Source organism: Symphalangus syndactylus, chromosome 3 (assembly GCF_028878055.3).
Source record: "Symphalangus syndactylus isolate Jambi chromosome 3, NHGRI_mSymSyn1-v2.1_pri, whole genome shotgun sequence".
NCBI classification, from domain to species: Eukaryota; Metazoa; Chordata; class Mammalia; order Primates; family Hylobatidae; genus Symphalangus; species Symphalangus syndactylus.
Window position 1 is genome coordinate 5395859 of NC_072425.2, and position 14006 is coordinate 5409864.

The following is a 14006-nucleotide window of genomic DNA, read 5'->3' on the forward strand; positions in this document are numbered from 1 at the left end:
TATTTGAATATATTCCTTTTTCCACTATTACCCTCTTAGCGCTCCGAATGTCCACTTGCATTTTCTACAGAAAGAGTGTTCAGAACTGCGCAATCAAAACTAAGGTTCAACTCTTTTAGTTGAACAAACAGAACAGAAAGAAGTTTCACACAATGCTTCTGTGTAGTTTTTATTTGTAGACATTCTTTTTCCCAATATAGGCCTCTTAGCGCTCAGAATGTCCAATTGCAGTTTCTACAGAAATAGTGATTCAGAACGGCTCAATCAAACGTAAGGTTCAACTCTGTTAGTTGAATGCACAGAACAGAAAGAAGTTTCATACAATGCTTCTGTTTAGTTTATATTTGAAGATATTCTTTTTTCCACTATTACCCACTTAGCGCTACGAATGTCCAGTTGCATTTTCTACAGACAGAGAGTTTCAAAACTGCTCAATCAAAAGTATGGTTTAACTCTGTTAGCTGAATGCTCAGATCAGAAAGAAGTTTCACAGAATGCTTCTGTGTAGTTTATATTTGAATATATTCCATTTTCCACTACTACGCTCTTAGCGCTCCAAATGTCCAGTTGCATTTTCTACAGAAAGAGTGTTCAGATCTGCTCAATCAAAAGTATGGTTTAACTCTGTTAGCTGAATGCACAGATCAGAAAGAAGTTTCACAGAATGATTCTGTGTAGTTTATATGTGAAGACATTCCTTTTTCCACTATTACCCTCTTAGCGCTCCGAATCTCCACTTGCATTTTCTTCAAAAAGAGTGTTTCATAACTGCTCAATCAAAAATATGTTTTATCTCTGTTAACTGAATTTACAGATCAGAAATAAGTTTCACAGAATGCATCTGTGTAGTTTTTATTTGAAGATATTCTTTTTCCCAATGTAGGCCTCTTAGCGCTTAGCATGTCCAATTGCAGTTTCTACAGAAAGAGTGTTTCAGAACGGCTCAATCAAAAGTAAGGTTCAACTCTGTTAGTTGAATGCACAGAACAGGAAGAATTTTCACAGAATGCTACTGTGTAGTTTATATTTGAATATATTCCTTTTTCCACTATTACCCTCTTAGCGCTCCGAATGTCCACTTGCATTTTCTACAGAAAGAGTGTTCAGAACTGCGCAATCAAAACTAAGGTTCAACTCTTTTAGTTGAACAAACAGAACAGAAAGAAGTTTCACACAATGCTTCTGTGTAGTTTTTATTTGTAGACATTCTTTTTCCCAATATAGGCCTCTTAGCGCTCAGAATGTCCAATTGCAGTTTCTACAGAAAGAGTGATTCAGAACGGCTCAATCAAACGTAAGGTTCAACTCTGTTAGTTGAATGCACAGAACAGAAAGAAGTTTCACAGAATGCTTCTGTGTAGTTTATATTTGAACATATTCTTTTTTCCACTATTACCCACTTAGCGCTACGAATGTCCAGTTGCATTTTCTACAGACAGAGTGTTTCAAAACTGCTCAATCAAAAGTATGGTTTAACTCTGTTAGCTGAATGCTCAGATCAGAAAGAAGTTTCACAGAATGCTTCTGTGTAGTTTATATTTGAATATATTCCTTTTTCCACTACTACGCTCTTAGCGCTCCAAATGTCCAGTTGCATTTTCTACAGAAAGAGTGTTCAGATCTGCTCAATCAAAAGTATGGTTTAAATCTGTTAGCTGAATGCACAGATCAGAAAGAAGTTTCACCGAATGATTCTGTGTAGTTTATATTTGAAGACATTCCTTTTTCCACTATTACCCCCTTAGCGCTCCGAATCTCCACTTGCATTTTCTACAAAAAGAGTGTTTCATAACTGCTCAATCAAAAATATGTTTTATCTCTGTTAACTGAATTTACAGATCAGAAATAAGTTTCACAGAATGCATCTGTGTAGTTTTTATTTGAAGATATTCTTTTTCCCAATGTAGGCCTCTTAGCGCTTAGCATGTCCAATTGCAGTTTCTACAGAAAGAGTGTTTCAGAACGGCTCAATCAAAAGTAAGGTTCAACTCTGTTAGTTGAATGCACAGAACAGGAAGAATTTTCACAGAATGCTACTGTGTAGTTTATATTTGAATATATTCCTTTTTCCACTATTACCCTCTTAGCGCTCCGAATGTCCACTTGCATTTTCTACAGAAAGAGTGTTCAGAACTGCGCAATCAAAACTAAGGTTCAACTCTTTTAGTTGAACAAACAGAACAGAAAGAAGTTTCACACAATGCTTCTGTGTAGTTTTTATTTGTAGACATTCTTTTTCCCAATATAGGCCTCTTAGCGCTCAGAATGTCCAATTGCAGTTTCTACAGAAAGAGTGATTCAGAACGGCTCAATCAAACGTAAGGTTCAACTCTGTTAGTTGAATGCACAGAACAGAAAGAAGTTTCATACAATGCTTCTGTGTAGTTTATATTTGAACATATTCTTTTTTCCACTATTACCCACTTAGCGCTACGAATGTCCAGTTGCATTTTCTACAGACAGAGTGTTTCAAACCTGCTCAATCAAAAGTATGGTTTAACTCTGTTAGCTGAATGCTCAGATCAGAAAGAAGTTTCACAGAATGCTTCTGTGTAGTTTATATTTGAATATATACTTTTTCCACTACTACGCTCTTAGCGCTCAAAATGTCCAGTTGCATTTTCTACAGAAAGAGTGTTCAGATCTGCTCAATCAAAAGTATGGTTTAACTCTGTTAGCTGAATGCACAGATCAGAAAGAAGTTTCACCGAATGATTCTGTGTAGTTTATATTTGAAGACATTCCTTTTTCCACTATTACCCTCTTAGCACTCCGAATCTCCACTTGCATTTTCTTCAAAAAGAGTGTTTCATAACTGCTCAATCAAAAATATGTTTTATCTCTGTTAACTGAATTTACAGATCAGAAATAAGTTTCACAGAATGCATCTGTGTAGTTTTTATTTGAAAATATTCTTTTTCCCAATGTAGGCCTCCTAGCGCTTAGCATGTCCAATTGCAGTTTCTACAGAAAGAGTGTTTCAGAACGGCTCAATCAAAAGTAAGGTTCAACTCTGTTAGTTGAATGCACAGAACAGAAAGAATTTTCACAGAATGCTACTGTGTAGTTTATATTTGAATATATTCCTTTTTCCACTATTACCCTCTTAGCGCTCCGTATGTCCACTTGCATTTTCTACAGAAAGAGTGTTCAGAACTGCGCAATCAAAAGTATGGTTTAACTCTGTTAGCTTAATGAACATATCAGAAATAAGTTTCACACAATGCTTCTGTGTAGTTTTTATTTGAAGATATTATTTTTCCCAATAGAGGCCTCTTAGCGCTCAGAATGTCCAATTGCAGTTTCTACAGAAAGAGTGTTTCAGAAAGGCTCAATCAAAAGTAAGGTTCAACTCTGTTAGTTAAATGCACAGAACAGAAAGAAGTTTCATACAATGCTTCTGTGTAGTTTATATTTGAACATATTCTTTTTTCCACTATTACCCACTTAGCGCTACGAATGTCCAGTTGCATTTTCTACAGACAGAGTGTTTCAAAACTGCTCAATCAAAAGTATGGTTTAACTCTGTTAGCTGAATGCTCAGATCAGAAAGAAGTTTCACAGAATGCTTCTGTGTAGTTTATATTTAAATATATTCCTTTTTCCACTACTACTCTCTTAGCGCTCCAAATGTCCAGTTGCATTTTCTACAGAAAGAGTGTTCAGATCTGCTCAATCAAAAGTATGGTTTAACTCTGTTAGCTGAATGCACAGATCAGAAAGAAGTTTCACAGAATGATTCTGTGTAGTTTATATTTGGAGACATTCCTTTTTCCACTATTACCCTCTTAGCGCTCCGAATCTCCACTTGCATTTTCTACAGAAAGAGTGTTTCAGAACGGCTCAATCAAAACTAAGGTTCAACTCTTTTAGTTGAACAAACAGAACATAAAGAAGTTTCACACAATTCTTCTGTGTAGTTTTTATTTGTAGATATTCTTTTTCCCAATATAGGCCTCTTAGCGCTCAGAATGTCCAATTGCAGTTTCTACAGAAAGAGTGTTTCAGAACGGCTCAATCAAAAGTAAGGTTCAACTCTGTTAGTTGAATGCACAGAACAGAAAGAAGTTTCATACAATGCTTCTGTGTAGTTTATATTTGAACATATTCTTTTTTCCACTATTACCCACTTAGCGCTACGAATGTCCAGTTGCATTTTCTACAGACAGAGTGTTTCAAAACTGCTCAATCAAAAGTATGGTTTAACTCTGTTAGCTGAATGCTCAGATCAGAAAGAAGTTTCACAGAATGCTTCTGTGTAGTTTATATTTGAATATATTCCTTTTTCCACTACTACGGTCTTAGCGCTCCAAATGTCCAGTTGCATTTTCTACAGAAAGAGTGTTCAGATCTGCTCAATCAAAAGTATGGTTTAACTCTGTTAGCTGAATGCACAGATCAGAAAGAAGTTTCACCGAATGATTCTGTGTAGTTTATATTTGAAGACATTCCTTTTTCCACTATTACCCTCTTAGCGCTCCGAATCTCCACTTGCATTTTCTACAAAAAGAGTGTTTCATAACTGCTCAATCAAAAATATGTTTTATCTCTGTTAACTGAATTTACAGATCAGAAATAAGTTTCACAGAATGCATCTGTGTAGTTTTTATTTGAAGATATTCTTTTTCCCAATGTAGGCCTCTTAGCGCTTAGCATGTCCAATTGCAGTTTCTACAGAAAGAGTGTTTCAGAACGGCTCAATCAAAAGTAAGGTTCAACTCTGTTAGTTGAATGCACAGAACAGGAAGAATTTTCACAGAATGCTACTGTGTAGTTTATATTTGAATATATTCCTTTTTCCACTATTACCCTCTTAGCGCTCCGAATGTCCACTTGCATTTTCTACAGAAAGAGTGTTCAGAACTGCGCAATCAAAACTAAGGTTCAACTCTTTTAGTTGAACAAACAGAACAGAAAGAAGTTTCACACAATGCTTCTGTGTAGTTTTTATTTGTAGACATTCTTTTTCCCAATATAGGCCTCTTAGCGCTCAGAATGTCCAATTGCAGTTTCTACAGAAAGAGTGATTCAGAACGGCTCAATCAAACGTAAGGTTCAACTCTGTTAGTTGAATGCACAGAACAGAAAGAAGTTTCACAGAATGCTTCTGTGTAGTTTATATTTGAACATATTCTTTTTTCCACTATTACCCACTTAGCGCTACGAATGTCCAGTTGCATTTTCTACAGACAGAGTGTTTCAAAACTGCTCAATCAAAAGTATGGTTTAACTCTGTTAGCTGAATGCTCAGATCAGAAAGAAGTTTCACAGAATGCTTCTGTGTAGTTTATATTTGAATATATTCCTTTTTCCACTACTACGCTCTTAGCGCTCCAAATGTCCAGTTGCATTTTCTACAGAAAGAGTGTTCAGATCTGCTCAATCAAAAGTATGGTTTAACTCTGTTAGCTGAATGCACAGATCAGAAAGAAGTTTCACCGAATGATTCTGTGTAGTTTATATTTGAAGACATTCCTTTTTCCACTATTACCCCCTTAGCGCTCCGAATCTCCACTTGCATTTTCTACAAAAAGAGTGTTTCATAACTGCTCAATCAAAAATATGTTTTATCTCTGTTAACTGAATTTACAGATCAGAAATAAGTTTCACAGAATGCATCTGTGTAGTTTTTATTTGAAGATATTCTTTTTCCCAATGTAGGCCTCTTAGCGCTTAGCATGTCCAATTGCAGTTTCTACAGAAAGAGTGTTTCAGAACGGCTCAATCAAAAGTAAGGTTCAACTCTGTTAGTTGAATGCACAGAACAGGAAGAATTTTCACAGAATGCTACTGTGTAGTTTATATTTGAATATATTCCTTTTTCCACTATTACCCTCTTAGCGCTCCGAATGTCCACTTGCATTTTCTACAGAAAGAGTGTTCAGAACTGCGCAATCAAAACTAAGGTTCAACTCTTTTAGTTGAACAAACAGAACAGAAAGAAGTTTCACACAATGCTTCTGTGTAGTTTTTATTTGTAGACATTCTTTTTCCCAATATAGGCCTCTTAGCGCTCAGAATGTCCAATTGCAGTTTCTACAGAAATAGTGATTCAGAACGGCTCAATCAAACGTAAGGTTCAACTCTGTTAGTTGAATGCACAGAACAGAAAGAAGTTTCATACAATGCTTCTGTGTAGTTTATATTTGAAGATATTCTTTTTTCCACTATTACCCACTTAGCGCTACGAATGTCCAGTTGCATTTTCTACAGACAGAGTGTTTCAAACCTGCTCAATCAAAAGTATGGTTTAACTCTGTTAGCTGAATGCTCAGATCAGAAAGAAGTTTCACAGAATGCTTCTGTGTAGTTTATATTTGAATATATACTTTTTACACTACTACGCTCTTAGCGCTCCAAATGTCCAGTTGCATTTTCTACAGAAAGAGTGTTCAGATCTGCTCAATCAAAAGTATGGTTTAACTCGGTTAGCTGAATGCACAGATCAGAAAGAAGTTTCACCGAATGATTCTGTGTAGTTTATATTTGAAGACATTCCTTTTTCCACTATTACCCTCTTAGCGCTCCGAATCTCCACTTGCATTTTCTACAAAAAGAGTGTTTCATATCTGCTCAATCAAAAATATGTTTTATCTCTGTTAACTGAAATTACAGATCAGAAATAAGTTTCACAGAATGCATCTGTGTAGTTTTTATTTGAAGATATTCTTTTTCCCAATGTAGGCCTCTTAGCGCTTAACATGTCCAATTGCAGTTTCTACAAAAAGAGTGTTTCAGAACGGCTCAATCAAAAGTAAGGTTCAACTCTGTTAGTTGAATGCACAGAACAGGAAGAATTTTCACAGAATGCTTCTGTGTAGTTTATATTTGAATATATTCCTTTTTCCACTATTACCCTCTTAGCGCTCCGAATGTCCACTTGCATTTTCTACAGAAAGAGTGTTCAGAACTGCGCAATCAAAACTAAGGTTCAACTCTTTTAGATGAACAAACAGAACAGAAAGAAGTTTCACACAATGCTTCTGTGTAGTTTTTATTTGTAGACATTCTTTTTCCCAATATAGTCCTCTTAGCGCTCAGAATGTCCAATTGAAGTTTCTACAGAAAGAGTGATTCAGAACGGCTCAATCAAACGTAAGGTTCAACTCTGTTAGTTGAATGCACAGAACAGAAAGAAGTTTCATACAATGCTTCTGTGTAGTTTATATTTGAACATATTCTTTTTTCCACTATTACCCACTTAGCGCTACGAATGTCAAGTTGCATTTTCTACAGACAGAGTGTTTCAAACCTGCTCAATCAAAAGTATGGTTTAACTCTGTTAGCTGAATGCTCAGATCAGAAAGAAGTTTCACAGAATGCTTCTGTGTAGTTTATATTTGAATATATACTTTTTCCACTACTACGCTCTTAGCGCTCCAAATGTCCAGTTGCATTTTCTACAGAAAGAGTGTTCAGATCTGCTCAATCAAAAGTATGGTTTAACTCTGTTAGCTGAATGCACAGATCAGAAAGAAGTTTCACCGAATGATTCTGTGTAGTTTATATTTGAAGACATTCCTTTTTCCACTATTACCCTCTTAGCACTCCGAATCTCCACTTGCATTTTCTTCAAAAAGAGTGTTTCATAACTGCTCAATCAAAAATATGTTTTATCTCTGTTAACTGAATTTACAGATCAGAAATAAGTTTCACAGAATGCATCTGTGTAGTTTTTATTTGAAGATATTCTTTTACCCAATGTAGGCCTCCTAGCGCTTAGAATGTCCAATTGCAGTTTCTACAGAAAGAGTGTTTCAGAACGGCTCAATCAAAAGTAAGGTTCAACTCTGTTAGTTGAATGCACAGAACAGAAAGAATTTTCACAGAATGCTACTGTGTAGTTTATATTTGAATATATTCCTTTTTCCACTATTACCCTCTTAGCGCTCCGTATGTCCACTTGCATTTTCTACAGAAAGAGTGTTCAGAACTGCGCAATCAAAAGTATGGTTTAACTCTGTTAGCTTAATGAACATATCAGAAATAAGTTTCACACAATGCTTCTGTGTAGTTTTTATTTGAAGATATTATTTTTCCCAATAGAGGCCTCTTAGCGCTCAGAATGTCCAATTGCAGTTTCTACAGAAAGAGTGTTTCAGAAAGGCTCAATCAAAAGTAAGGTTCAACTCTGTTAGTTGAATGCACAGAACAGAAAGAAGTTTCATACAATGCTTCTGTGTAGTTTAAATTTGAACATATTCTTTTTTCCACTATTACCCACTTAGCGCTACGAATGTCCAGTTGCATTTTCTACAGACAGAGTGTTTCAAAACTGCTCAATCAAAAGTATGGTTTAACTCTGTTAGCTGAATGCTCAGATCAGAAAGAAGTTTCACAGAATGCTTCTGTGTAGTTTATATTTAAATATATTCCTTTTTCCACTACTACTCTCTTAGCGCTACAAATGTCCAGTTGCATTTTCTACAGAAAGAGTGTTCAGATCTGCTCAATCAAAAGTATGGTTTAACTCTGTTAGCTGAATGCACAGATCAGAAAGAAGTTTCACAGAATGATTCTGTGTAGTTTATATTTGGAGACATTCCTTTTTCCACTATTACCCTCTTAGCGCTCCGAATCTCCACTTGCATTTTCTACAGAAAGAGTGTTTCAGAACGGCTCAATCAAAACTAAGGTTCAACTCTTTTAGTTGAACAAACAGAACATAAAGAAGTTTCACACAATTCTTCTGTGTAGTTTTTATTTGTAGACATTCTTTTTCCCAATATAGGCCTCTTAGCGCTCAGAATGTCCAATTGCAGTTTCTACAGAAAGAGTGTTTCAGAACGGCTCAATCAAAAGTAAGGTTCAACTCTGTTAGTTGAATGCACAGAACAGAAAGAATTTTCATACAATGCTTCTGTGTAGTTTATATTTGAACATATTCTTTTTTCCACTATTACCCACTTAGCGCTACGAATGTCCAGTTGCATTTTCTACAGACAGAGTGTTTCAAAACTGCTCAATCAAAAGTATGGTTTAACTCTGTTAGCTGAATGCTCAGATCAGAAAGAAGTTTCACAGAATGCTTCTGTGTAGTTTATATTTGAATATATTCCTTTTTCCACTACTACGGTCTTAGCGCTCCAAATGTCCAGTTGCATTTTCTACAGAAAGAGTGTTCAGATCTGCTCAATCAAAAGTATGGTTTAACTCTGTTAGCTGAATGCACAGATCAGAAAGAAGTTTCACCGAATGATTCTGTGTAGTTTATATTTGAAGACATTCCTTTTTCCACTATTACCCTCTTAGCGCTCCGAATCTCCACTTGCATTTTCTTCAAAAAGAGTGTTTCATAACTGCTCAATCAAAAATATGTTTTATCTCTGTTAACTGAATTTACAGATCAGAAATAAGTTTCACAGAATGCATCTGTGTAGTTTTTATTTGAAGATATTCTTTTTCCCAATGTAGGCCTCTTAGCGCTTAGCATGTCCAATTGCAGTTTCTACAGAAAGAGTGTTTCAGAACGGCTCAATCAAAAGTAAGGTTCAACTCTGTTAGTTGAATGCACAGAACAGGAAGAATTTTCACAGAATGCTACTGTGTAGTTTATATTTGAATATATTCCTTTTTCCACTATTACCCTCTTAGCGCTCCGAATGTCCACTTGCATTTTCTACAGAAAGAGTGTTCAGAACTGCGCAATCAAAACTAAGGTTCAACTCTTTTAGTTGAACAAACAGAACAGAAAGAAGTTTCACACAATGCTTCTGTGTAGTTTTTATTTGTAGACATTCTTTTTCCCAATATAGGCCTCTTAGCGCTCAGAATGTCCAATTGCAGTTTCTACAGAAAGAGTGATTCAGAACGGCTCAATCAAACGTAAGGTTCAACTCTGTTAGTTGAATGCACAGAACAGAAAGAAGTTTCACAGAATGCTTCTGTGTAGTTTATATTTGAACATATTCTTTTTTCCACTATTACCCACTTAGCGCTACGAATGTCCAGTTGCATTTTCTACAGACAGAGTGTTTCAAAACTGCTCAATCAAAAGTATGGTTTAACTCTGTTAGCTGAATGCTCAGATCAGAAAGAAGTTTCACAGAATGCTTCTGTGTAGTTTATATTTGAATATATTCCTTTTTCCACTACTACGCTCTTAGCGCTCCAAATGTCCAGTTGCATTTTCTACAGAAAGAGTGTTCAGATCTGCTCAATCAAAAGTATGGTTTAACTCTGTTAGCTGAATGCACAGATCAGAAAGAAGTTTCACCGAATGATTCTGTGTAGTTTATATTTGAAGACATTCCTTTTTCCACTATTACCCCCTTAGCGCTCCGAATCTCCACTTGCATTTTCTACAAAAAGAGTGTTTCATAACTGCTCAATCAAAAATATGTTTTATCTCTGTTAACTGAATTTACAGATCAGAAATAACTTTCACAGAATGCATCTGTGTAGTTTTTATTTGAAGATATTCTTTTTCCCAATGTAGGCCTCCTAGCGCTTAGCATGTCCAATTGCAGTTTCTACAGAAAGAGTGTTTCAGAACGGCTCAATCAAAAGTAAGGTTCAACTCTGTTAGTTGAATGCACAGAACAGAAAGAATTTTCACAGAATGCTACTGTGTAGTTTATATTTGAATATATTCCTTTTTCCACTATTACCCTCTTAGCGCTCCGTATGTCCACTTGCATTTTCTACAGAAAGAGTGTTCAGAACTGCGCAATCAAAAGTATGGTTTAACTCTGTTAGCTTAATGAACATATCAGAAATAAGTTTCACACAATGCTTCTGTGTAGTTTTTATTTGAAGATATTATTTTTCCCAATAGAGGCCTCTTAGCGCTCAGAATGTCCAATTGCAGTTTCTACAGAAAGAGTGTTTCAGAAAGGCTCAATCAAAAGTAAGGTTCAACTCTGTTAGTTAAATGCACAGAACAGAAAGAAGTTTCATACAATGCTTCTGTGTAGTTTATATTTGAACATATTCTTTTTTCCACTATTACCCACTTAGCGCTACGAATGTCCAGTTGCATTTTCTACAGACAGAGTGTTTCAAAACTGCTCAATCAAAAGTATGGTTTAACTCTGTTAGCTGAATGCTCAGATCAGAAAGAAGTTTCACAGAATGCTTCTGTGTAGTTTATATTTAAATATATTCCTTTTTCCACTACTACCCTCTTAGCGCTCCGTATGTCCACTTGCATTTTCTACAGAAAGAGTGTTCAGAACTGCGCAATCAAAAGTATGGTTTAACTCTGTTAGCTTAATGAACATATCAGAAATAAGTTTCACACAATGCTTCTGTGTAGTTTTTATTTGAAGATATTATTTTTCCCAATAGAGGCCTCTTAGCGCTCAGAATGTCCAATTGCAGTTTCTACAGAAAGAGTGTTTCAGAAAGGCTCAATCAAATGTAAGGTTCAACTCTGTTAGTTAAATGCACAGAACAGAAAGAAGTTTCATACAATGCTTCTGTGTAGTTTATATTTGAACATATTCTTTTTTCCACTATTACCCACTTAGCGCTACGAATGTCCAGTTGCATTTTCTACAGACAGAGTGTTTCAAAACTGCTCAATCAAAAGTATGGTTTAACTCTGTTAGCTGAATGCTCAGATCAGAAAGAAGTTTCACAGAATGCTTCTGTGTAGTTTATATTTAAATATATTCCTTTTTCCACTACTACTCTCTTAGCGCTCCAAATGTCCAGTTGCATTTTCTACAGAAAGAGTGTTCAGATCTGCTCAATCAAAAGTATGTTTTAACTCTGTTAGCTGAATGCACAGATCAGAAAGAAGTTTCACAGAATGATTCTGTGTAGTTTATATTTGGAGACATTCCTTTTTCCACTATTACCCTCTTAGCGCTCCGAATCTCCACTTGCATTTTCTACAGAAAGAGTGTTTCAGAACGGCTCAATCAAAACTAAGGTTCAACTCTTTTAGTTGAACAAACAGAACATAAAGAAGTTTCACACAATTCTTCTGTGTAGTTTTTATTTGTAGATATTCTTTTTCCCAATATAGGCCTCTTAGCGCTCAGAATGTCCAATTGCAGTTTCTACAGAAAGAGTGTTTCAGAACGGCTCAATCAAAAGTAAGGTTCAACTCTGTTAGTTGAATGCACAGAACAGAAAGAAGTTTCATACAATGCTTCTGTGTAGTTTATATTTGAACATATTCTTTTTTCCACTATTACCCACTTAGCGCTACGAATGTCCAGTTGCATTTTCTACAGACAGAGTGTTTCAAAACTGCTCAATCAAAAGTATGGTTTAACTCTGTTAGCTGAATGCTCAGATCAGAAAGAAGTTTCACAGAATGCTTCTGTGTAGTTTATATTTGAATATATTCCTTTTTCCACTACTACGGTCTTAGCGCTCCAAATGTCCAGTTGCATTTTCTAAAGAAAGAGTGTTCAGATCTGCTCAATCAAAAGTATGGTTTAACTCTGTTAGCTGAATGCACAGATCAGAAAGAAGTTTCACCGAATGATTCTGTGTAGTTTATATTTGAAGACATTCCTTTTTCCACTATTACCCTCTTAGCGCTCCGAATCTCCACTTGCATTTTCTACAAAAAGAGTGTTTCATAACTGCTCAATCAAAAATATGTTTTATCTCTGTTAACTGAATTTACAGATCAGAAATAAGTTTCACAGAATGCATCTGTGTAGTTTTTATTTGAAGATATTCTTTTTCCCAATGTAGGCCTCTTAGCGCTTAGCATGTCCAATTGCAGTTTCTACAGAAAGAGTGTTTCAGAACGGCTCAATCAAAAGTAAGGTTCAACTCTGTTAGTTGAATGCACAGAACAGGAAGAATTTTCACAGAATGCTACTGTGTAGTTTATATTTGAATATATTCCTTTTTCCACTATTACCCTCTTAGCGCTCCGAATGTCCACTTGCATTTTCTACAGAAAGAGTGTTCAGAACTGCGCAATCAAAACTAAGGTTCAACTCTTTTAGTTGAACAAACAGAACAGAAAGAAGTTTCACACAATGCTTCTGTGTAGTTTTTATTTGTAGACATTCTTTTTCCCAATATAGGCCTCTTAGCGCTCAGAATGTCCAATTGCAGTTTCTACAGAAATAGTGATTCAGAACGGCTCAATCAAACGTAAGGTTCAACTCTGTTAGTTGAATGCACAGAACAGAAAGAAGTTTCATACAATGCTTCTGTGTAGTTTATATTTGAAGATATTCTTTTTTCCACTATTACCCACTTAGCGCTACGAATGTCCAGTTGCATTTTCTACAGACAGAGAGTTTCAAAACTGCTCAATCAAAAGTATGGTTTAACTCTGTTAGCTGAATGCTCAGATCAGAAAGAAGTTTCACAGAATGCTTCTGTGTAGTTTATATTTGAATATGTTCCATTTTCCACTATTACGCTCTTAGCGCTCCAAATGTCCAGTTGCATTTTCTACAGAAAGAGTGTTCAGATCTGCTCAATCAAAAGTATGGTTTAACTCTGTTAGCTGAATGCACAGATCAGAAAGAAGTTTCACAGAATGATTCTGTGTAGTTTATATGTGAAGACATTCCTTTTTCCACTATTACCCTCTTAGCGCTCCGAATCTCCAATTGCATTTTCTTCAAAAAGAGTGTTTCATAACTGCTCAATCAAAAATATGTTTTATCTCTTTTAACTGAATTTACAGATCAGAAATAAGTTTCACAGAATGCATCTGTGTAGTTTTTATTTGAAGATATTCTTTTTCCCAATGTAGGCCTCTTAGCGCTTAGCATGTCCAATTGCAGTTTCTAGAGAAAGAGTGTTTCAGAACGGCTCAATCAAAAGTAAGGTTCAACTCTGTTAGTTGAATGCACAGAACAGGAAGAATTTTCACAGAATGCTACTGTGTAGTTTATATTTGAATATATTCCTTTTTCCACTATTACCCTCTTAGCGCTCCGAATGTCCACTTGCATTTTCTACAGAAAGAGTGTTCAGAACTGCGCAATCAAAACTAAGGTTCAACTCTTTTAGTTGAACAAACAGAACAGAAAGAAGTTTCACACAATGCTTCTGTGTAGTTTTTATTTGTAGACATT